General features: G+C 45.8%; 1 protein-coding gene across 1 annotated transcript in view; it reads right to left on the minus strand.

Moving 5' to 3' along the window:
• Plxna4 (plexin A4) overlaps positions 1 to 26053 on the minus strand; it is a 454568-nt gene that overhangs the window by 204738 nt on the left and 223777 nt on the right. The gene's annotated exons all lie outside the window — the stretch shown is intronic.

Raw genomic sequence — 26053 nt, forward strand, 5'->3', positions numbered from 1 at the left:
AGCACGATCAAGCCTACAAAAAAGCATCCCTAGTGAACACACCTCACATCCTGCTGCTGGTGTAATAGGCCGGAGCAGGGGTAGTGAGCCAGCTGGCCCCTGGAGCTGACCGCCAAGTCAGGTGGTGATAGAAACGGATGTCGCTGTGTGTGCTAGGTGTCAGCTCCGGTGGGATGTCCCAGCTCCAGTCATGGACTTGTGCCCCAAAGCTTCCCCAAACTGAGTAGACAGAAGGTTCCTGCTGCTTAAGGCCTGCCACTGCATTTGGTAGGAAGGGGCTCCCCCCCCCCTCTCTCTCTCTCTGTGGAGAGGGCTATTTTCCTACAAGCTTGGTTCTCTCTCCATCCCAGGTATAGGCTGTATAGGCTCACTCACATTGTCACTAGGGCCATTGACTGTCCAGTCTTACAAGATGATTGTCTCGACGCAGAGCGAGGAGCGTGGATTCTGAACCATGCAGCCACCTGGAAGAGCATCTCAAGCTGGCAGAGCAAACTCACACAAGCAGTAATAACGAAAACTTGTCAAGTCCACTGCCTTCAGCTGAGTAAAATATGCTGGGCGCTGCTGGGTACATTGTCAGCACCACACCCTGTCAGGTTCGTGGCAACTCTGGAAGGGAGAGACCACTACAGACAATCAAAGGTGATCTTCTCTCAAGACCCAAGACTTGAGCATGCCTCAGACAGTGCAGACTGCCTTGTTCCCTCAGAAAGCTTGCTTTTATTTCTCTAGGATAGTGGTTCTCCAGACACAGCCATGAGATTGCCATCATTAGTGTTCTTTAATATATTCAAAATGCTCTCTTGTGAACCTCCTGGATCAAAACCTCAGGCTAGAGCCCAGCGATCTCTGCCCTGCTGGGAATCTGATGCCAACTCAAGCTTAGGACATCTGTTCAAAAGGTTCCTTTGCTGATCCACAATAGGAACTCCTACTAGGAATGTCTGACCTACATAGGCTATGTATGCCCCCAAGATGGTTATAGATGAGGTATGACACTTTTATAGGTGACAATAGCACATCACAATATCAAAAGGTTGGACATCCCTGGGCCCCAGGCCAAATGTAAATTCTTAGTGCCTGACTGTAAGCGACTCTGTCTCTTGAGTCAAGCTCCAACCTTACTCTTCCAAGCCCACTCCAGAGCCCTCTGGAGGCCCCAGAGTCCTCAGAAGCCACCCTTTCATCTCCTTACCTGGTCTGCCTCTCACACTTGCTGAGATCTTTTAGATCTGCCCATGCGCATTAACTCCCTGGGGGCTCCATCTTAGGGTGCTCAGCCCTATATCCCTATACCCTGCCTATAGCCTTGCTACTGGCCCTACACCCTAGGGAAGCATTGACTGCCACTCACTGCCTTCACAGACACCAGACAGAATCGATTAGGCACAAGTTTTAATTGTGGCGGCACTGCCCAGAGCTAGGAGCCAATTCCAGTTGCTCTACCCTGTTTGCACAACAGGCTTCCTGCGCCACCAGATTGCTTTTAATTACCAAAATAATAGACTGCCAGCTCTTTGCACCAACCGCTCTCAAGAGGGATCAAAGAGTCACATAGGTGATCTCTGGTAATTCAACCATTCTGATTGACAAATGGGGTCGAACCCCAGGAATGGCTGAATTCTCTAGTTCTGTTGCCTGAGTCTTCTTGAGTCATCCCCCCTCTCTGTGTGTGTGCACGTTGTGTGCATGTCTGTATGTGTGCCTGCTTGTTTGTGTGTATCTGTAGGCACATGTGTGCATGTGGAGGTCAAAGGGCAACCTCACCTCCTGCCCTGTTTGACATAGGGTCTCTTGTTCTGTACTCCCGGCCAGCTACCCTGTGCACTTACAGACATTCTCCTGCCTCAGCCTCCTACCTTGCCAGAGAAGTAATAGGATTATGGATGCACTCCATCAACTTTGGTTTATGTGGGCATAGCAAATACTTTTGCCCAGGGAGCCGTTGCCTCAACTTGTCCCTGAAATTTCAAAGGATGTCCTTGACTCAGCCACTCTGAGACCCATGGTGAAAGTTTTGTATTTGGAAGCTGTGGGAGACTTTCCTGCGTGGGTAGCAGGTGTCTGGGGGATCATAGAGACCAGGCTTTGTGCTAGACACCAGGACCACCCTTAATACACTTTGAGGGGCTTTGCATTGTGGCCTGGAAGCTGTTGCTAAAATGCTGAGAGCCTGCGGGGAGAGCAGAGTACATGTCCCTGAGCTGGTTCTTAAGGACATGTAGGTATTCTTCCAGGGGGAAAGAGAGGAGGTGGTCCAGTTAAAGGGACATCACGTAGGAGTGACAGGAAGTGTCTCATGGCTGGAAGGCATCTAGCTTGGCTGAAGCTGAGGTCACAGAGAGGCACAGAGTAATAGGCTTAAGAAGTACTAGCTACCCAACACTGGAGGACTCTGGGACACCAGCCATGATTTAATTCGTCGGCTCACAGTGGCAGAGTGCGCATGAGAACAACACTATCTAACTTTTCAAACAATCACACTCCCAAGTGAACTAGAACCTGTTCACTAGTGAACAATTTAGAGGGGACAGGTACAGAGGACAGGCAGAAGCAGTCCTCAGCCTTTCAAAGTTAAATGGTTTTAAAGTCAAAGTTCTGGTCCAGAGGAGTCCCAGGGGTTTCTGTAAGACACCCTTGAAGATGCAGGAGCATAAACACTAAGCCTCAGGTTCTCCTATGATCCTTCCCAGCTTCAACTGTGCCTGGGCTTGGGCACAAAGAAGTGACCCACTCAGCCTCCTACTAGGCCATGAGTCAATAGCCAATAAGGAAGGAGGTATCTGAGACCACAGACAGTCCCAACATGCCCAGAAGACACCACGTGAAATGACCTGGTGCACTCCGGTCTCTGTTCACCTCACAGCAGCCCAAGGCATCTGGCATAAGGAGTAGCCGGTAGTATTTAAGAGCACTATTAAAAATGCTTTTAGATAAAAGGGAAGGGCAGCCAAGGACAGTCGCAGAGCAAAACAATCCCCTTTCCTGTCTCCTACCAGGCATCTATGACTCCAAATAGCTACCTGGGTCTTGGGACCCGCCAGTCGCTTTCCAAGGTTCAAGACTCCACTCACGCCAGGACAGAGTAGAGATAGGAATGGAGCCTGACGGCAGGGAGGGGCGAATCAACCCAAGCAGTGGGAGCGGCTCCTGGGCCACGTTAATGAGCTTTGTTCTGCATCACCTCGCTGTATTATAACAGCAGGAATTAATACAGCTACAAATTAATAGCACAGAAGAGCAATCAGGAAGCAGAGATACATTTCTAATGGGCTTAGCTGAGAGCCAAAAAGCAGATGGATACAGGGGCTTCTCCCGGCTCCAGCCCCTCAACCATGTCAACTGGAGCCAGCCAAGAGGCCATCACACCCGTGCACATGGTCTCCTCTTTGCCAATGTCTGTGCTCTGGTCTCTGCCAAGGGCAATCATTTGGACCCCGCAGGCTGGCAACTCTCCGCTGTCATCCTTGTCCAAAGCTGCAGGCCCTGTGAGGAGTTACCTTTGCTGCTACCCCAACCTAACTCCGGCATATTCCATTCCCCAGCAGAGGTGAGAGCGCCTTTCTCTCAGTGGCCTCCCCTGAGATCCTGCAACCATGTGACCATGGGGAATTGTTAGGAGCAATTTTCTGGTAGGGCCAAGTGAATTGCTTACTCGGCCATTAAATCTAATAATAACCCCACGTGTCCAGTACTTCTCTCAGAATTATCATGTGTGTTTACTGGTCTTAGCTGTCTTACCATTTAGAAAAATTTTCCTTTCCTCCCCTTTAGGGGCCCCAAGCACCAGCCCTGGGATCTTCCTTCCTCTGGGCTCCTCTGTGGAAAGGGAAATGCGCAGGCGTGAAGGTGCCATGCATACTGCAGGGACACAGCCAGTCCTGTCCTCGCCAACCCATAGGAGCAGCAGAGACACCACGTCACGCGAGAGACTTGAGATTCGGTGAGAAAGAGCATGGGGAACCTAGAGGTTGAAATCTGATTGCAGGTCCGGCTCAGTCACAAGATTCTCCATACCCCTGGGCAAACCACTGGACTTTCATGGACAGCATGTCATCTATGTAAAATAAAGGGCACGGAGGGAACTTCTAAATTCCCTTCAAGTATTCACGCTAGTAAGAGTAAGTCATTGTAAATTGAAAGGAACATTTCAGAACTCTCTGAAGTGCCCAGTTCTTTCCTTTTCCTCCATGCCCACTTGGAAGGAGAGGCAAGAACTCACTCTGTCTACTCGCCAGGGCAAAGAGAAAGGGGCAGTTCTTCGCATGGACCTTGGAGATTTTCAGGCCATAGGAAGAAAGTTCCCATCATTCTAGTTCCATCTCAGAAGGAGGCGCTGCAGTATGCCAGCCCCTCACCCCTTACTACCCCTAGGAACCTGGTCTGCCCTGTAGTAAGAAGGCTTTGCCCTTCCTGCCACCCTCTTGTGATGGCTTATCTTCACAGCGTGTGGGGGCAGAGCAGTTGCCATCCTGTCTTGTTTAGAGTAAGACAGGTATATCCAAGGGTTGTTGATACGCCACATCCAAGGGGAGGATGATCCCGCTGAGTTGTGTCTTTTCAAACTTGGCAAGGGGAGCCATCATCTATGGAAAAGCTTGGCAACCTCTTACCTGAGGACTTGGGAATTCCTAAATTTCTCATGGTAAAATTTAAACTAAGACAATTCTTACAAAGGGAAGGAGGAATCCTAGCACCCAGTAAGAGAAAGAAAGAGATCTGTATTCAGGTTGGCACAGCATGGGAGGACTTCCGGCAGGAAGGGATGATGAGTGGGCATTCCACACTCTTCTTCTTGATGGTTCTCGTTGGTGCGGAGAGTTGTCCGGGTGATCAGAGCTGGCAGCACAGGGTAGACCAATGTAGCATCTCTCCAGCTTTCTGTCTGAGACTTAGAGTCAGACTCCGCTACACGTCCAGGACATACGTGCTTGGAGCCAACTGAAGCAAGCGTTCCTTTTATATTCCTTTTTCTCATCTTCTCTTAAAGAAAAATTCAGCTTATGACCCATTAAGCTGTTTTCATGACACATTAATAAGTTTCTCACCACAACAATCTCTGGGTTAGGTGATTGCAAAAGAACGGTGTCCACTTCTGATGTTGTTAGAGATCAGGAAAGACGGCCCTTTGGCTCTTCCCTGTCCAATTTGGGACTCTATGACAGCCTTCCCTGGCACGGCTGCTGGAGGTTCACGGAAAGAGGTTTCCAGAAGGAAGGTTTGTTAAGGGGAATCCAGCCTAACGTCAATTTGACCAGGTGGTCATAGAGGGTAGCTCTGCTACCCCTGCAAGCTACCCCTGCATCAGCTCCCAGCCCTCAACCCTAGTCCCCTGGGAGGAAACAGAGGGAAACAGTGGGGGAGGGGAGAAGCTAGCCATGAGTACCAAGCAACCACAAGTAACCTAGGCAAGGGCAAGTAGCAGGGGAGGCCACACAGAAAAGCTCTCCTCCCTGGCACCTACTGCTAAGGGGTTAACGGGGAGAGCAGGTGCCAGCTGTAGCTGGTCCTCAGCAGCTAACACCGATGGTATCTTTAAGGAGATATCTATATTTGTAGGGGTGCTGCTCCCTAAGGGTTGGTCCTCTCCTAAAGCGAGGGCTGGGATGGGATTTCACCATGCCCTTGCCTTATAAACCATGCCAGGAGCGTCTCAAGGGAGGCCTCCGGTTGGCAAAGGCACAACTCAGGGATCCTTTTGCCCCTCCCACTTTTCCTCCAAGAAGAGAACTCACCTACTTCCCTTTATAAAGCCCTTTAAGCCGAGCAGAGCTTTGCTCCCATATTTAGTTCCTGTTTGCATGCTCATTAGATGCATTTAATAATTGGCATGATTTTATAGCATCCCTAAATTTTTGTTTCTGCACTATGAATCATCTCTCTAATAGAATTCGTGTGGCCCGGCATAAGATACAGCAGCAGCAGGGGGTGGATAGAAGCAGACAAATTTTTGCACAGAGAGTACTCTCATGTTTATATTCACGAAGAACTAGACCCTCTGCTAAGAATTACCCCCTGGTGCTTCGTGAGCTATGTTGTTCACTGTAGCAAGAGACACTGTGGGTCCTGTGGCCTGATAGGAACCAGTAGGAAGTCCAAGTTCAGGTTCACAAAGGGCATGAGGCCAGAATCAGGGCTGGAGCACGTGGGTGGACTAGCAGAGGGTAAAGATCCCACAGCCCTCCCTTCTTCACTAGAGGAAAAACAGTCTCCCTGATATCCCTTCAAGCCTGCCCTCAGACAGCCCACTGAGCAGCGGCGTGGATGCCAGCACTGGCTATAACAAGGTGGCTGTCCACAGGGGCTAATTTATTTTAGATGTTCCTTCAAACTCTTTAATAAAAAATGCAAGCTTTGTGGTTCTCTTTCCTGGGTCTTTCTGTTAACCAGAATGTCGGTTCTCTACGCCGACAGCTCAGCATCGGGGAGACGAGTGCTCTTAGCCCTGTGAAAATCTTCACTACTTCTGTTAATTTAAAAATATTAGCATGGTTTTATTTTGAAATACGACTCACTGCCTTTAAATCTCTTAACAGTTCTTCCCCCTTGGGCTGCATGTGGTACACATCGAAGGTTCTAGGCACAGCCTTTACAGGGGAGCTGGTTATACACAGACCTCCGTGAAGTGAAAATTGGCTTTGAGACTAGGAAGTAGAGGTGGCTTAGTTGCTAAGTGCATGTCGTCCAAGTTCTGTGAGCACCTGGGTTTGACCCCTAGAATCCAGATAAAAAGTATTGTGCATGCTTGCACATGTTTGTAATCCCAGAGCTATGGAGACAGGATGATCTCTTAGTCCTTTGCCTAGGCAGTCTAGCCCAACTAATGAGCTTCAGGCCAACAAGAGACCCCGTCTCAAACGATATAGGTAGTCTTCTTGAATAATGACATTTCAGGTTGTTCTCTACCCTTCCTCCTGACACAAACCTACCTACCCCCACCCATGTGTGCCATATGTGCATGCACGCACATACACAGACATGCATTTGTCAATGAAAACTAAGAGTTTGGGGATAATGAGCAATATGAACCTTTGAGCCTCGAAGGATGACACTAAATAAACAGTGTTTCTTTTTCTACAACAGGGGGTGGCTCAGCAATTACCAAGATCTAATTATTCTATGACGTGCTGACTCAGAAGCCTGTGTTCTGTCAGAGGTTGCTCATTTCCAATGCCACCTTCCTCTCCCTACTGCCCCCATCACCAGTTAATTTTTCTTAAATGACTCAGCCTTGTTTGGAGGTTTTCAAGTACTTTCATTCTGGGACTCCCTGAACCAGAATAGAAGCTTCCCCAACCCTGATTTTAGCTTTAAAGTTCAAGGCCACCCTACATTAAATTGGTGAGTTCTGATGTTGGTCGTGAAATGATGAGTTTCAACTCATGAAGCAAAGACAACATTGTTTTCCTACCATTCAGACTATCAGCAAACATGGACGCATAGCACCTCCTCATGATGATCAGGACCTACACCCCTAGGCCTATATTCTATCTGGTTTATTGCTTTTTTGTGAAGAGAGTCTCCCCATTCTAGGAGGGGATGGGGGCCTGCTGATACCTTTGGCAAGACCAGCAGAGCCACCGGGCTACTGTCAGCTGAGAAGGAAGACACCACGGGCACAGACATAAACAGCCTCCCAGACTGAGAGAGAAGTTGCCAGACCTTGGAGGAATGAGAGTGGGGATGACATATTCTTCATCATCTGCTTGCCTCCCATTCATGGCAGCGACTGAGGACCCAGCTGAGAACAAGAGGGAAAGCCATGTTCTCAGGAAAATAGCTTCTGCTCTCTAAGTAATCTAGTCCATGCTAACTGTTTCTGGATTTAAGATTTAATTAGCTCCATTAGTAATATAAATAAGTATGTCAATAGCTTTGCTTCATTCAGAGCGACCAATGGTGTATCCCCAATCAGCTAATGGGCTTTATTCCCAGCCAGATTCAACATGCTGAGCGTAAGATCCAAGTAGCTTACATTTTCTGTAGTCTGCATTTTCCAGAATAGCCCTTCCCAAATTCTTAATTGTATATCCTGATTAGAGGTTTGGAGTGGGGAGTGGAGACTCATAAATTGTGACACATGCATCCACTTGGAATCTGTTATCTCTTGGGAAACTGAAATATGCCCCCAGGAAGTTCCTATGTTGAAGTCTTGATCTCCCATGCATTCGTGTACAGAGAGGGCCTATGCAAAGTGATAGGATCATGAAAATTCTGACTTCATGAACAGATCGATCCCTGATGAAATTATAACTTAAAAGGCTATGGGCGAGACTTTCTTTCTCGTGCTCTTTTGGCTTCCTGTTCAACAGAAGGTGAACAGAACTGTCTGCCACACGCTCCTGCTGCCGTGATGTTCTGCTTCGTGACCAGCCAACCATGAAGCCAAGAACCACAGTCAAGCTACTCTTCTCAAGTTGTTTTCCTTGGGGGATTTATTAGGCAGAAAGTGCCTGATTTCATAACCCAACTGCTCTGGCTTTTTCTTTTGAGAAGTTTCTAGAAGTATTCCGTAACTTTCCTAGGCAAGAATACAGATGAGATAGCATATTTCCTTAAAATTTACTGCGTGTCAGATGTTGGCTTCCCAGGTACCTGAAGGTAGCTGTTAGTCTGTTAGTCAGTTTCTTCCTTCCTTTTTTGCTTCCTTCCTTCCTTCTTTTCTTCCTTCCTTCCTTCCTTCCTTCCTTCCTTCCTTTTTTCCTCCTTCCCTCCCTCCCTCCATCCTCCTTCCTTCTCTCTCTCTCATTCTCTCTCTTTCTCTCTCTTTCTTTCTCTCTCTCTCTTTCTTTCTTCCTTCCTTTCTTTCTTTGTTTCCTTCTTTCTTTCTTATTCTTTCTTGAGAGAGGGCTTCTCTGTGTAACAGTCCTAACTGTCCTGAAACTAGCTCTTGTAGACCAGGCTGGTTTCAAACTCACAGAGATCTACCTGCCTCTGCCTCCCAAGCGCTGGGAATAAAGGAGTGTGCCACCATCGGGTCCTCAAGTCAGATTCTTATTAGTACCAGCTTATAAAGGGAAAAGGATTGTTTTGGTTCATAGTGTCAGCATTTTCAGTCCCTGGTCAGTTGGCCTTGTCACCTTTGGGCCTGTAATAAGTCTGTATATAACAGCTGGAATAATGAGTTTGATTTGCCTCATGACTAGGAATTAAAGAGGATGCGCTGAGGTCCCTATACCCACTCTCAGAGCACATTCCCAATGCCCTAACTTCCTTCCACCAGACTTCACCTGGAGGACATTCAGATTCAAATTGCAGCAGTGGCCATGCCAACCCTTGACTCACAAGGAAAACAAATGAGTAAGTTTGTTGTGTTAGGAGTGGAGGGCTACTTTCCTGGCACCCGGCCACCCGCACGGCTAGCTTTACCCGAAATAATTACACGGAAACTGTATTCTTTTAAACACTGCCTGGCCCATTAGTTTCAGCCTCTTAACCCATTTCTAATAATCTATGTAGCACCACGAGGTGCACTTACCAGGAAAGATCTTAACCTGCGTCTGTCTGGAGTGGGAGAACCATGGCGACTCCCTGACTCAGCTTCTTTCTCCCAGCATTCTGTTCTGTTTACTCTGCCTACCTAATTTTATGTCCTATTAAAGGGCCAAGGCCGTTTCTTTATTTAACCAATGAAACAACAGATAGAAAGATGACCCTCCTCCATCATAAGTTGAGGTCAGAGACAAGGGAGCACAGAACTGGTAAAGGTGGGATTTGAACAAGGAATGCTCAGACTGCAATGCTCCCTTCACCAAAATGCTTCTCTGCAAAACTGTGTACCTGTTTTCTTCTTCATTACTCTGCCTGTCCCTCCCATTTCCCTGACCAGGATGTGTGTTCCATGGCGGTAGGCAGCCAAGTCTCTGCTGACGAAGGAAACAACTCCCGTAGGGCTAAAACTCATTAGCCAATCAGAGCAGTCGTTTTGCTTCTGTACGGACTCTGTCTCCTACCATAGCCAACTTCCTGCCTCTACTCACTCCCTTCACACCCAGGAAATGTGGGACTTGGAGCCAACAAAAGCTGCTTCTCTCAATCCACTCTGCTGCTGTAATAACAAACCATAAAATTAACTAAATTTCACCACGGTGTAATGTATTGTATAAAAGCTGTGGCAATGTGTCTGCAGGGCAAAGGAGGGCTCTATGGAAATCTGGTTCTCTTTATTATATGGCCGGCATCACACATGCTTTCTCCCCTAGAAAGATGGGAGGGGGGTCACATGAGCAAAATAAGAATAGACGTACTTTAGATACCTGTTATAAACACATGTGCTGTGGGCTAATGGGCAAACAAAATCTCACAGGAGTCTCATACACATGCATGTTCAAGCACACATCCCCTGGCTAAGGAAACACGTACAACTGCACATGTGAATACTTGCATACACACGCAGAAACATATGACAGTGTGGCTAACCTAGGTTGGACACATTCATTTTTGCTCAACACTGGTGTTCGAAAGAGCATTAGACAGACAGGGATGTATACTCCTCTCTTTGCATGCCTATGCCACCTGTAACTACTGCATGGAACTTTGCCATCAACCAAATATACCCCAGTTATTGCAATTTTAAACTCTACCTTAAAAGCAGTGGTTAAAATCAGGATCATTCTCTGCCTGACCTATCTCTAAGAAAGAAGCCCTTTAACATGACACAAGCAGCTCCAGGCCCAGGTGAGCAGGAAATAATCAGCTCGAGGGGACATGAGGCTGTGCCTGTGGTGGCGGATCCAGCTGGACATGCACTAGCTGGCTTCCTCTTCACGTTGGAAGATAATGGTTGCATGTGGTAATGGTAGGGCTAAAAGTCATGGCTGGCCATTGGGTGCATCTGGGTCATTGTGCTGACCTTTGCAGACCCCATACTTGGCCAGTCCATGAAGCAATGTAAGCATGTTCTCCCGACTGCTTGTTCTTTGTCCTTCCCGGAAGAGCGATTTAAGCCTGGTAACTCTGGTGCCGAGGGGAAGCTGATGCTCATCACGTATGCACTACAGAAACCCCGTATTCACCTCTGAAACTGGACGTCTCTCAAATTCACCCCCACTTTCACACTCACAGAATCCGGGTTCCCAGCTGCATTTTCACTGCAGTGAGGGCGTGGTCTTCTAATGCCCGTGGTCTTCAAATGTGTGTCTTGGAAAGAATACTGTGTTAGGAGCCCAGAGACCCAGGTCTATGCTGCCTCTGCCACCAGCTTGGGAACCAGAACAGTGAACACACACACATTCCTCTTAGTCTCTAAAGGAGACAGTGACACTTTAGTAGGTCATTGAGACCCTTCCATGAAAGTCTTATCACTCCAAGATGGCTTCAAGATCACTCCAAGATGATCCTTCTTGGGTCAAAAATAAATGTCAGTTTCTTTTCTTTTCTTTCTTTCCTTCCTTCCTTCATTCCTTCCTTTCTTTTTAAATGTTATACATTAACAGAAGACGTTAGATGTCACCAGAGCTAGCCAGCTACTAAGGCCGGCCGACATGTGTCTGTAAGAATGAGTTGTTTCATGCTTTCAAGACAAATTTTCTTTCAAATGCCGCCAGCAGAGTAATTACAGAGATATTTACACAGTGATTATTTGACGTCCTGACCCTCACTATAGGAAGATATTCTATAGATAGACACACAGCCTCCTAGTCTAGCCTGGAACGTCTCTTAAGAGTAACAATGCTTAGCATTCAGTCAATAATTACTTAGTGACCACACTGCAAATATCAGAGGGTGCAAGGGTCTGCCTCTAGAGACATACCACTGAACAAGACACAGGATCCGTCCTAAAATAATTATGGACAGTGATGGTCCTGCTGCCCACTTCGCTCATTGAGCACGGGGTGGACAAGGAAACAGCCCTTTTCTCGCTACACATCATAAAGTCACACTCAGATGTTGAGTTCTCTACAAGGCCAATAACCAGGGGAAGATAACTGATATAAATGCCAGTCAGATGGCATCAGCTGCTGTCACTGTTCTCTGTGACAGCTCCTTTTGGGACTCTGGAAGGGCTGCAGAAGATAAACACAACCCTAGGGAAGGGTTTCTGATGAGAGTCTCTACTCCACCTCCTCTGCATGGACGCAGATGACCACTCCGTAAGGGAATGTAGAGTGCAGGGCCGTCCTTGTCATTTTAAAGACCACATAAAGGGAGGCTCAGTGAAGAAAGAATAACACCTGGAGCACAGAGCGTCAAGCCTGACACTCTGCCCGTCCCTGTTTGGTAAGAAAAAATGACGAAGGCAGAGGTGGAACACGGTCATTGTCCGGGCTAGTTTTATGTCAGCTTGAAACAAGCTAGAGTCACCAGAAAGGAGGGAACCTCAGTTGAGAAAATGCCTCTGTAATGGAGGAGGATTGGGTCTGGGGTAGAGGGGAGGTGGGACCGCGGTTAGTGGAGAGAGGGGAAAATGCAGTCGGGGTATAAAATATGAGAGAAGAATAAAACAAGTAAGTAAAAATACCAAGTATTACATAAAGACAAAAGAGCCAACTGTAGGGAATTTTCTTAACTAGTGATTAGTGAAGGGGGGCCCATCTACTGTGGATGGTGGCATTCCTGCGCAGGTGGTCCTGGGTTCTATAAGAAAGCAGGCTGAGCAAGAGATAATGAGCAAGCCAGTAAGCAGCATCCCTCCATGGCCTTTGCATCCGCTCCTGCCTCCAGGTTCCTGCCCTGTTTGAGTTCTGGTCCTGGGCTTCTTTTGATTATGGACTGTTACCTGGATGTTCAAACCCAAATAAGCCCTTTCATCCTTAAGTATCCTTGGTCGTGGTATTTCATCACAGCAATAGCAATGCTAACTAGGAAGGGCAGTTGCTACATTTGTGAAAAGTATGTATTTTCTTTTACTTTTAAGTAAATGAGCATTGATGAAGCCACTCACCTCTACTCCTCAGACAGTGTTAAGATCTGAGTTTTTCATCTCTTTAGGTTTAGGGGCTAAAGTCCCTGAAAAGCCTGTGTGGGGGACACTGTGATGAGATTATAAAGTTGGGTTCTCATGGGAAACCTCTTGCAGGCACTGAACAGTATTTCCAAAAGAACCCAACACTGATGCTGATCCTAATGATAACAGAGAGCATTAATTTTTTAGCAAAATACTATAATATACACCCACCCACCACTGCCTAAGGTAAGTAATCAGGATATAGATTGTAAGTATCACTCAGTTTTCCTGACTTTCCCTTGTAGGGAAAATGGCTAGCTGGTGCCCTCATGGGTCCTGTAGATCTCAGTTTTGTTTCACTTTCTGGGTCTCATTCACCATTTTTGCTTTGTATCCATTCAAGAAACTCTATCTAACAAGCCACAGCTAGTCGAATCTGAGACATCAGAGGGTTCCACTCAGTTCTTAGTGGCCTGGTTGAATTTAAAAAGTTGAGTACCCATAGAAAATCCGACCAAGTACTCCTCCCATCCCTGTTCATTTTAACCACTCACATTTAACACAGAGTAGAGAGTGAATTTAGTAGGATGGTCAAAGAGAAATAAGAAAAATGAAGACTGAAGAGAAAGTGTGGGAAGAGCAGAGGACAATGTTGCTAGGCAACCAGCCATGGTACACCACAAAAGTGAGTAGTGCCTCTGTGTGACTTGAAGGTCCATGACTTCATGTTTCTGAGTACCAGCTATCGGAATTTTTTTTTTATTTTTATTTTTAGGTACATCCTTACCCTGGTCTCCTTACCCCTGTCTCTACAAGAGATAGAACCATGGATTTAGTGTCCCTTAAAGACAGATTTGTTCAATAGAGAAAAACAGAGACAAACTGGAAGCAATAAAAGGCATGAAAAAGAGCATCATCCCGCAAGTACAGTTTTCTGCCCCCAAGCCCAGTCTGTAGAGTCCAGGGAGCTGTGTAGACAGGAAAAGCAGGCTGTAAGAAGTGATAGATCATATCAAGGGTCTCAACCCTACCCTGGGCCACAACCCTGAGGAGTTAGGAAGACTGAGGTCTCTCATCAGCACTGAGTTGACCCTGACAACAATTGAGCACATTTTATAAGCTTTGAACAAGTCCCTGGAATAACAAAGGAAAAAATAGTAGCATGAAGCTTTCTGCAGTCCTTGGGTCTTGCAGCCTTTAATGCACCATATTCTGTCTAAGCTAAAGCACCAATTGTACAGCACACTGTAATTTTATGTACTACTAAGAAAGGACCAAAAAAGGCTGGCAATTAAGTATGACAATGCATTGATTGTAAGATGCATTCAGTTTCAGAAACGTTGAAAATGAGAGGAAAAAAATGTGTATTTTAGAATTGCTAAAATATAGTCAAACCTAAATCTTCTACAACAGTATTCAAGGCCTTCACAGAATGGGCCTGATTGATGACTCTGTCTTCCTTTTCTACCTGCCATGAACCAGAGTTTCAGCCAGCCCTGTTTCTCCTTCACCAGCTCACCCAGACTCTATCCAGACCTGGACTGAGACTGTCTTTTTTGCCCAGAAAGGAGATAGACAGCCCCCTCCATCGGGGACATTTCTATCTTCTGTATTTAACATGGCCCCTTTCCTGTCCTTTAGAGCATAATTCTGAGTATTTGGGTTTTTTTTTACTTTCAATCTATTAGAAGTTCCTTAAGGAAGATAAAGCAATAATTTAATATTTATTGAGCATCTATCGGGTGTCAGATGACAGACGTATATGCAGACACATATATATGTATATATGACCAGGTTTGATACCCATACTCAGTTGAAAATGTCATTTGCAAAAAAGAAAAATGCATTTAACATACCTAACCTACTGATCATCTTAGCTTGGCCTCGACTAGCGGTAGTTACCATTCTCATTAGTCTGACCAAACGCTTGACAAAGCAACTAAAAGGAGGAAGGATTTCTTCTGGCTCTGGTTAAACGGCGACAGTCCATTATAGGGAAAGGCATGGTATCTGGGCATGGCCTCTGAGGCAGCGGACATACGAGGCAACTGGTACGCATTGTGGTAGATCAGGAAACAGAAAGACTCAGGCTCAATCGAGCCAGGCTACAACCCATAAACTTTGCCTTATAGGCCAACTAGTCCCATGTTAAAAGGTTTCCCAGTCTCTCAGAACTATTTCTTTTTTTAAATAAGAGACCAAGTATTCAAACACAGAAGTCTATGAGGGACATTTCCCCAGCAAGTCATTAACACCTACTTAAACACGCTTGGTACTGTCTGCAGCTGGGCAGAGCAATCTAACACGGAACTTGTCGCAGGTTAGCAGCTGGCTGTCTCATGTCTTCTATTGAAAAGAGCAAGAGTCACTGAACTAGTCTTAAATATTGTCTTCTCGCCAATGGAGAGCTAAGAACCATCTATACCACACAGAGAATCAGGGACTAATGTGGTCCATTGACAAAGGTGAGCTATGGGTAGTCACTCTGCTGAATTCATTCAAGCTCCTGACAGCATTACTTAGTCAAAATAGTATTCAGACACATTCTGGGAGACACCATTGTCCACTTTTAGTCTCTCTGGATCCGAGTGGCTTTAAGCACGGGCATCATGCCAGGCATGAAGCGGCATGAACAAATCCATCGTCGTGGTTTTCCTTTGGTGTGAAAACGGCTTTGCAGGGACCATCCAGTCCGACTCTGTTCCTCATTCTTCCTCTTCTCAGTAACATCAACAAAACTGTCTCCGCCGTGAGTAATGTATGATTATAAATAAAACAAAAGCTTTGCGGCATTATGGAAAACTAAAGAAACGGGAAATTAGATAAAAATAATAACACTGAATAAAAGTATGAATAACAATGCTGATAATAATGAGAGAATTCATGAGCCATAGTAATACACTTAGTCAAATAAAGGATCTAGGAATATAATGAGCTGCAAGCAGATTCATCTTGGCTGTAAAATAAGCCTCTGTGTTTGTTGTTGTTCTTAGGAATTAGGCTGGGCCTAAAAACAGGGTGTAGACAACTGTGTCTTTTGATACATTTGAAAGCACAACCCCAACACAGAGTTCTGCCTTTTGTTTCTCTAGCTCTGGGATGAGCAGAGATATCAGTGACCTCTGACACTTAAGCCACCTAAAGAAGAGCTGGCCAAACCTGCTTGAACAGGCAAAGACTTCTCTGGGATGTTTCTGAAGGGATGCAGGCAACTGATGGAAGTTTCTTCAAGGACCAAGCTCTTGGAAAAGGAGGACAGTTTTCAAAGGTGTCACATTGATGATCATCCCCAGAAGAAGGACTATATAAGTCAGTTACACTGCTCCTGAGAAATTGCCAGAAGGGCAGCAATCCAACCTATGACACAGATACCTGGACATCACTGTTTGCTGGGGCACTGTTCACAATGGCTAAGTCACAGGACCAATCAAGGTGTCTGCCACAGAGGAACAGTTGAGACAGCGTGGTGGGATCTTCTCAGCCATAAAGAGGGATAAAGCTATGATGTTTGAAGGAAAACGGGTATAACTGGAAATAATCATATTTAATGAATTAAGTTGGTCTCAGAAAGATAAATATTGCATGCTTTCTTTATCTGTGGTTCATAGATTTTATATAGGCATATAAGATTACCTTCATACGTGTGGCATGAAAGTAGGATCAAAACTGCCCAGGTGAACAATGGGAACAAGGAAGAGGGGAGAAGGGGAAGACAGTGGAATAAGCAGGGAACACACTCAAATTACATCATATGCTTGTGTGAATATGCCCTTATGTAATCCAGCACCATTTCAATGCAAAAGAACAAAAAGGTGTCATGATACATGCTTAGTTCTAGTAGTCGGATATGGAGTTAGGAGGAACAGAAGTTCAAGGTCATCTTCAGCTACATAATGAATTCAAGCCAGCCTGGACTACACGACAAACAAACAAAACAAACAAATAAAAATACATGTTAAAAAATAATACTAGTTGGGCCCTTGCTCAGTGGGTAGGGATACTTGCCACTAAACACACATACACACACACACACACACACACACACACACTAAATAAACAAAGTACTAGGGTTTAACTCAGGGCCTAGTTTACACAAGCACTCCACCAAAGCATTGCATCTTTTAATATTTTAAAAACAGAGCAAATTTCACTTTGTTATATTTTTTACTTTTTATCAAGTCATGGAATTATTCAATATTTTTATTTATGCTATTGTATTTTATTTTTAAAAATTGAGTTTATAATGTTACGATATTTCCCTTCTCTTTTGTCTCTTTTTTCAAGCCTTCCTCCTTGCTCTCCTTCAAATGCATGGGCCCTTTTTTCATGAATTGTTGTTACATATGTGTATATATATACCTACATATTTCTCATATATAAATACAACCTATTTAGCCTGTATAATGTTACTTAGATGTATGTTTTCAGGAGACAATATCAAGACCTATGTAGCCCAGGCTAGACTTGAGCTTATGATCCTCCTGCTTTACCTCCTTGAATACCTGGATTTACAAGCCTGCACTAGCAGGTCCATGTGGAAAGTTCTTTTGGACTAGTTCATAATAAGTATGTGTGTTCTCTCAGTGAGCTTTGTGAAATTATTGTCACTTGAAAATGGAAGAGCCTTCTCAAATCCTTGGAGAGCCACTTGTAATGGGGAAAGAGAGGCTCAGAAGGGAGGGAACCATGGGCTACACAGTAAAGTGGCATGGGCAAGCAGATGAACACTTCTTTAGATTCGCAGATGCCACCCCACACTCATCATTGTCGTACCCACTGCCACTTTGAAGGGCTGTGTCTTCTTAAATGACAGTGTCTCAGGCAGGAGAGAAGGTGGGACGCCATTTTGGAAGCCATGTTCTTGCTGAGGAGAAAAGTTTTCTCCTGTGAGTTCACTCTAGCAGTGCAAAAAGCACAGAAGACAGGCTATGACTGGGCTAGAGGAATATCATGTCAGGGGCTTCCCCCACCTTGGATCCCAGGGAGGCAGCTGTCTGCTGCTATGTATCCCAGAGATATCATTTCTATGTGTGCCACGATGTAATAAAGATCCCTCACTATTCACAGAACAAAGACTTCAGTAAAACTCAGTTCCCCGCATAAGAGAAACCAGAATGGTGAAGAGCTGTCTCAGCATCTCACCCACTGTGGACCATGGAGAATGTCTCATCCCATAGAGCAGGGGTCCTCAACTTTCCAAACATTGGGACCCTTCAATACAGCTCCTCGTGTTATGGAGAACCACAATCATAAGATTATTTTCATTGCCATTTAATAACTGTAATTTTGCTACTGTTATGAATTGTAATGTAAATATTTTTTGGACATAGAAGTTTGTCAAGGAAATCATAACCCACAGGTCATAGAGCATCTGATGTTCCTATCTACTCCCTCTACAGGAAATAGCCAACACCAGCCTCTGTTGAGTGAGAGCCTGATCTGGACCCTCTCCCGTCCTCTGTCTTTAGCTTGTCCCCTTCCTCTTCTCTCCTTCAGCTTCCGTATTAACGACATGGTGGGCTTCTTGTGGATCCTCAACAGTTGCCTACCAAAACACTTTCTATTTTTACTTCTGCCCTCAAAGCGTGGTCATTTCATTTCTCGGTACCAGAACTTACATATGGGACAAGGAAGTGATGAGTTGAGCTGTTGCTTGCCAGTGAGATGAGAGATAGTACTGCCTCCAAAGCATGTAATACCCGGGGTTGAAAGCCACACCACAATGAGCAGACTTCCTAGCCTAAAAGGGGAAATGATGTCTGGTGTAAGCTAGCTGGATTGCATGTGCCTGCTGAAACATTCTGCCTCCATGTTCTCGCCGCTAACTTGCAGAGGATAAATACTCCCCCCACAGAATAGACACGAGCCAGCACCGATAGATACTGGTCAAATGGAGTGAGCAACCCAACAAATGCATGCCTGTATATTTACATTTGGGGGCTGGTCTTTAAAAATCACTCCTTATGGGCCTAGGTAGAAAAGTAGAAAGTCTTAAGAACAGAGTATTTAATAACCAACCAAATATAAACACTAAGTCCTGACTGTTGGTACACTGAGGGTAAACACCTCCAAAGCACTCAGTACTCCATAGCATTGGTTAAGTGATTCTTGTACCAATCCTACACACCAAAGATCATCATTAAACTCTGTACATGCACAACTATATAAACAGAAAATCCATCTGAGAAACAAAGAACTACAATTTATCCATCCACAGTGCTTGTTATGCATGCACTAAACATTAACATTTTGCTCCTGCTTATTTCTTAAGGGCAAGTATACCCAGTGCACCAAGCCCACCCACAGAATGACATACAAAGTCTTCCCTATGGTAGCCCCAACCACCATGCCTGCTGTGCTGCCCCGGAATGAATAGAGTGACGGAATGAATCCAGGAAAGTGTCTGTCGGGTCAGCGGGAAAGGAACCTATGCAACCCATGGATCTACCTCCCGGGAGTTCAGGTGAGCTGGCTGCTCTGGGAACCCCATAGATCTGTCCCCTAAATCTTCCGGCTGAACCAGTCAAACCCCAGTGAGAAAATCCTCCAATAACCATGGCTACAGGAAGCGGTTGGCAGGGTCCCAGAGGCTCCAAGTGTCTCACCCCAAGAGGAACTCTTTAGGCAGCGCCAGAATAGCCCCAACCTCACAGGAGAGCCCAGCTGGACCATAAATTGTACTGACAAAGATAAAGACTCACATTTTCTCTTGGCTCAAAGGACTTTAGCATGGCACATTTACCCTCTGCTCTGGCAGGCTAGTGGACTGTGTTCATGGCTTCCTTTTCCCTGTAATTTTTCTCCGTCTCCCACTCAGCCCCTTTCCCATCTGCTGTATGAGCTGTAAGGCCGCTATCACTCCTGGTCAACAGGGCTGCATATCATCCCAAAGTTGGGACAGCAGGCTGTTTGTTGGAATGACCTTGAAATGACCCTCCATCTGAATCTTGCCTCAGTGCTGAGTAAACTTTGTTCCCATGGATAGCTGCGGGCTTGTGAGAAGCCCTCGAGTTTAAGATGGTACAGTTTGGTTCAGGTGTAGTTAGTTACTGGCTATGATGTGACTTTGGCCAAATTGCTTGACATCTCTGAGCCTCACGCAACACGCTGACCTCGTAGAATGTGTGAAAGGCTAAAGGAGATATCTCGATGCTTTCATTAAATTCCTATTTCCTAACATGTTTTGTGTGCTTTACAAGATCTTCACAACTTCTGCTTACCTCAAGAAAAGTAGGTAGAAGCTTCAACTCAATGGGTTTCTTTTTTTGAATCAGGTGGCCTTTTGTACCCATATTATAAAAGATACTGTCTAAAGTATTTTGAGATGCTTGGAGATCTCTTCTGGGTAAATCAATCTCTCTCTCTCTCTCTCTCTCTCTCTCTCTCTCTCTCTCTCACACACACACACACACACACACACACATGCACGCGCACACTCACACACATACACACACAACGCACACATGCAGGCATGCACACACACGCATGCACGCATGCACACATACACACACATGCACGCATTCACGCACACACTCATACACACGCACACACACACACACACACACACACACACACACACGGAGTTTCCTAGGAATTCGGCTGAGTGCAAGCTCCTAGCGGAAGTGGCTCAGCTGAGGTTCTGGCAGACATTATTGATGTGATGTGTATCCAGAGTGTTGAATGAAAAGGTGAGGCAGTCTCGACAGTCATATCACTAGGCAGGAAGATTTGATCAGTAGTAAGGAGATGACATTAAAGGAAAGGGCAGGGAAAGGAAACTGCCTCCCTTTGTGAGCTTGGAAAACATGATAAAATATAAATAATATGGATGCTACCCTTGCTCCAGTTTTTTCTTTTTATTCTGATTACCACTTGAGATAATTAGCTAGTACAATAAGCCAAATAGAAAACCACCTGGAGTTTTTGCTCTCACTTCCCTCCCCCATCCCCTCTGAATAACCTGGATTAAATGACACTAAAGCACCCCCTGATGAAACCCTGAACCCCCCCCCCCCCATGACAAAGGAAACACAGAGCTCAAAGGCAAACTTCTCTCCCTTGCCTAGCCCAGAGAAGTTGCTGGGAAGAGCTTAAAGGCTAGTGGTGTGAGCAGGGAAACTGGGATGCATCTCCATGACAACCACCCAGGCCAAGGCCAGTTTCATCACCTGGAAACTCTAACTAAACAATATACAAAGGGGTGGGGGGCACATGTTGGGAAGTTTGGAGTCTCATAAGCATGGGCCTGCTTGAATTCGTGTGTAGGTTGTACCTAATCTGGGATGGAGAGAGAGGAAACAAAAGACGTAGACTCTGAGGAACTGATCGAATCAAGGAAGACGGATTTCTGGAGATGAGCTTCTGCTACCCAGACAGCCATCCAAGACGGCCAGGTAGGAAATATCAGACTTAATGCTGAGCCTGTTACCCATGAGACAGGGACAGTACGCCTTCTAGCAGAGTCTTCAGGTGGTACTAGAGGACTAGGAAGGGAGAGGGGACAGTTGCCCAGAATCCCAGTGACAGTGTCAGAGCCTAGACCCTGCTACACCTTCTTACTCAACCTGGGGCCATATTACTGTTTCCATTGGCTTTATCACCTTTCCCAGGAAGCGCCCACTCTTGAGAGAAACGCCCACACACAGTGCTTCCCATGTGTTCGTCTTCACTCAGTTTCCCCTGTCGAGAGCCATGGCACAAGATTGACGCTAGAGTTTGAGTGTCATCCTTGGGATGGCTCTCTTGGGTCAGCTGTAGGATAAAGGACGAATGGGAAGGAAGGAGCCAGTCTCACTTGTCTCTGCTTTCCCTCAGGTTGCTGCTCGAGGGTCCTTCCATGAATTATGTGTTGGATTAGGTGTTATATATAAGACTCCTCTTTCCCCCCACCTCATCCATTGCCTCCCTCCCCCGTGCATAGGTTAGCATGAAGGAGCCAGTTCATCACTCACTAACTAGATGCTTGCTCTAGCGCACCGTCTTCTCTGCCTCAGTTTCCTAGGCTTCTGTATAAGAACCTTGGCAAACTGACTGGTATCATTTGAATAAAAAACAACTCTCATAAGTTTATTTGATAACTACTTGGTCCCCGGCTGGTTGTGCTACTATGGGGGTCTAGCGTTTTGGGAGACGGAAGGAAATAGGTTCCTGGGGAGCATCTTCAAAGGGGATCCATAGTCCTTATCCATTCTTCACTCTTCTTCCTGCCCTCCATGAAGTAAATAATATCTTTTGCCTTGACAATCTGCCAAAGTGCATGGGGCCAAGCAACCCGACACTGAACCCTCTGAAAGCCTGAACAAAAGCAAGTCCTTGTCCATTAATCTGTTTATTTAGGTATGTGAACCACTGCTGTGTACAAGTAGTGGATACTCCGGTCTCCCACAAAGGGGCACAGAGTTCTGAGGGGTCCCTAGCACTTTTGCTGCTCTGGTTCAAGGGCATGACTGACAGATCCAACTGTACAAGAGTGAATAGATTCTTCTCATGGCAAACCTGGCTCTTTCTGGTTCAGTGCTGCCTAACCCTTGTCCTAACAGAACACACTAGAAAAATCCTAATGTCTTTATAATGACAAAGTAAACTGAAGAGGTTGTTAACTGCTGCAGGGAAGGGGCTCCAGGGATTCTGGATGCCCCTAGACTCTCCTGGAGGCTCCCAGGGCTGTGGGGATCAACATCCTTGTAATGTAAGCAAGAGACAGAAAAGAAAGGGCAAGCCAAAACTACAAAGGATGTGGCTACAGTCTCAAGAGCTGCGGAAACTCAGGGCACTAATGAGTTTAAAGAGTATGATTCTACCTAACCCTAGAGACAAGATGGCTAAACTACCCTGATTACACTGAGCCAATAGAAGCCCTCCTCCAGCCCTGGGGGTGGAGCTACCCTCTTAAATCTAATTACTATAGGAGAAAGGGAGAATGTTGGTTACAGAGCTATGACCATTCCCATCAAAACCACGATTCCTAATGGAAAGACAAACATATCACAATACAAGGTTTTCCTTCTGTGACCCTCCTCCCCAGCCTTCCCCCACTGTGTCCTTGGGTTTGCCCATCTTTACACTGCAGTCTTTCAGCTTCTAAGCCTAGATGACCTGCCCAGAGCTACATGGCCCCCTCATGCGGTCACTCTGAAGGACCAAAACATGGGTGCTTTCCTTTGAGAGGTTTTTGAAAATAAATAAGTAAAGGTGTTGTTTAGCTCTTCCCTTCCTTCTCTCTTAACAGCATCTTTCAACCCAGGAGCTGTCAGAGAAATTAGAAGCCGCGGCTATGTATAGAAACCCTATCACTCTCTACTGAAATAGAGAAGAGTGGTAACGCCCCCACAGCACTTAGGGAGAGAGGGGAAAGCAACCCAATCCAGCCAAAACATGGGATGAGGAGGATGCTGCCCTGGCATCATGTGCAGGGGACTGCATAGGGAAGATGACGGAGGTGGGTAGGGTGCCAAGAATTTCAGTGTGTGTGTGTGTGTGTGTGTGTGTGTGTGTGTGTGTGTGTGTACATGTGGTTTCTGCCTCTGGGCATCTTATTCACACTTCTGGATGTACTTTATCACACTTTATCACATTTGGAAAGACTTTGGGGACAGGAAATTTGATGAATTCCCATTGCAATGTTTCACGACCCTGACAGCGAAGGAGCTGTCCCTAATAACCTAGCTCCAGGCGGCTTCCCACAGTTCCAGTGCCCTTGCCTTGTGAAGTCCTCCATAGCACTGGAAACAGCTGGTCACCATGCTCCTCATAATAACCTCTTACACTGAAGCTGCTTATTATGTCACTCCTCACCCTCCGCTTCTCCTTGTGAGGGGGGAAAAGAGCTGAACTCTGATTTCTTTATCTTGGCATGAAAAGCTCTTTTCCTTTGTCCCAGGGTAATCCATCATCACCCTCCTTTCTTTTTAAAATTATGATCTTTCTTCTGACCTTGTGGCGAAATTAGCAGAGTGCACATACATAGCATTCCTGCCCACCGTACCATTATGATGGGGGCATACTTATCAGGGAAGGACGAGACGAGAGCGGAAAGCACAGCCGAATGCTTGCCCCAAGTTTTCTCATGCATCTTCTCAATCTGAGGATGCAGCTCCAGCTCAGCTTCCCAGATCTGTACATGGAGAGTCTGAGAAATCAGATATGTCCCCCAAATCAGGGTAAGCCGAGCTTTGAGTTCAATCTAGTCATCTATGCACCCACACATCAGTTTGTAACAACTGGATTTCAGCTCTGTTCAGGAAAATGCAGATCAAAGCCACAAGGAAATTCCATTTCACACTCGCTGGGATGGTCACCATGAAAGTTGACTGTGACAAGTACTAGTGAAGAAGTGGCGAAATCAGGACCCTCATGTATTGTTGGTGTGCATATCAAGGAGAAAACTGTTTTGCAACTAGCCAAGGTCTTCCTCAAGTGGCTAGATAGAGATTTGCTACGAGACACCACTACATGACAATGCTACTCTTTTGTTGGCAGCAAAGAGGAATGTAATACAGCTCTTGCACATAGCTGCTCATGGTAGCTTCATTCATCACAACCTTGAAGTAGAAGTGATCTAACAGTCAAGTCCAATATGATGGTATATCCCCACAATCCAAACACTTACAAGGTAGAGCCAAGGGGATCATTCAAGTCTAGTTTGGGCTACATGATGACATGTAGGCCAGTCTGAGCTATGTGAGACACTGTTAATTTTTTTTTAAAGGCCCAAACTACCCAAAAGTCCATCCGATGAGGAATGGCTACATAAAATGTAGCTTAGCTGCATAATGGAATATTGCTGGACAATAAAAAGGAATGAATTGCTGACATACACTATGTGGATGGACCTCATTAACATTATGCCGAGTGAAAGAAGGCAGGCATGAAAGGTATGTGATGCCCAGACTGACAGGTCTGCAGCCAAAGAAGATAAGTGGCTGCTAAGGGCTCGAAGGCATGGTAAGTTGAAGGGTGATGGCTAAATGGTATGGAGTTTGCTTTTAGATTAATAGAAATGTTTTAAAATTGATTATGGTGATGATTGCACAACTCCATAAATGTAGTAAAAGCTATTGAATTATAAAAGCCATTGAATACTCTCTTCAAATGGGTGAATTATATGGAATGCGAATTATATTTCATTAAAGCAGTAGAAAAATATACCGAATAACCCAACTCTGCTCTTGAAGTGTTTAAGAATCCTTGGGCCAAGGCGGGGCCACCAGGAAAGTTTCAGGATCAATCTCTACACAGTTCTTTAGGTTCTTATGTGGCTAGGCAGCCTGTCATCTCCTTGCTGGGCCACTGAGAATGTGAATGGCCCCTGTCCCCACCAGTCAGGAAAGGAAGATCCATGGCCTATGAAGAAGGGAGTGGGGAGACTCCTCATCCAGGGAGTAGACCCAAGAAATATGCCCTCTGTCCACTATCCTGTTGCCAATGGGAGGCAAGAAGCATAGAGGAGCCGTCTTGCTCGGGCTTGGCATAAGTCAAATGCAGGACCAAGCAAAGGACCTGGAGGGCCTGCCTTGTGTCAGGAGCACATCCCCTCAGGTAGCAGGAGCTTGAGGCTGCCTGCCCTAAGCTCGGCAGGGAAAGGAGTGCTCATCTTTCGCTCGTTCCTCCCTTGCTCTGTCACTCCAGAAAGCTTTAGAAGAAGAGAAAGAGGAAGCAAAGAAAGAAAAGAGCATTGGAAAAATAAAAGGGGGCCAATTCCCTCCTATTAAACCTGTTATTGGGCTGCGAATCAAATTAAACCACAGGGCTTTCCACTCGCAGAGTGCTATTTTAAGCCTTATTAGACTATATTAGGATTGGCATACATTTCCACTGACATAATATCGGCCTGTAATTGGATTTAAGGGCAAGGAGGCTGCATTCGGCTGGAATGGGCGCCATGCAAGAAGAAACTTAGTATTCTTCTCACAGCATCTGAACTTTCCCTTCTGGCCACCAACGAGGCGCCGAGTGGGCCTGTCACCCATTCTGACTCCAAAGAGCAGTTTCCCTTTCTCCTCCTCTGATTGGCTGTCCCAGAGCAGACCCTTCTCACTCATCTCTGTGCCCATTGCTGCCTAACAGACATCTCTCTCTCTCTAGCTACAGAAGCTATGGCTACCAACTAGAGTGGGAAAGAGGCTAAGCTTGCCTCTCTGGATTCTAGGCCACTGGATGGAGCCA

The sequence above is a fragment of the Microtus oregoni genome, unplaced genomic scaffold (assembly GCF_018167655.1).
Source record: "Microtus oregoni isolate MIOR12 unplaced genomic scaffold, Mior012 000026F_ref0000081, whole genome shotgun sequence".
Lineage (NCBI taxonomy): Eukaryota > Metazoa > Chordata > Mammalia > Rodentia > Cricetidae > Microtus > Microtus oregoni.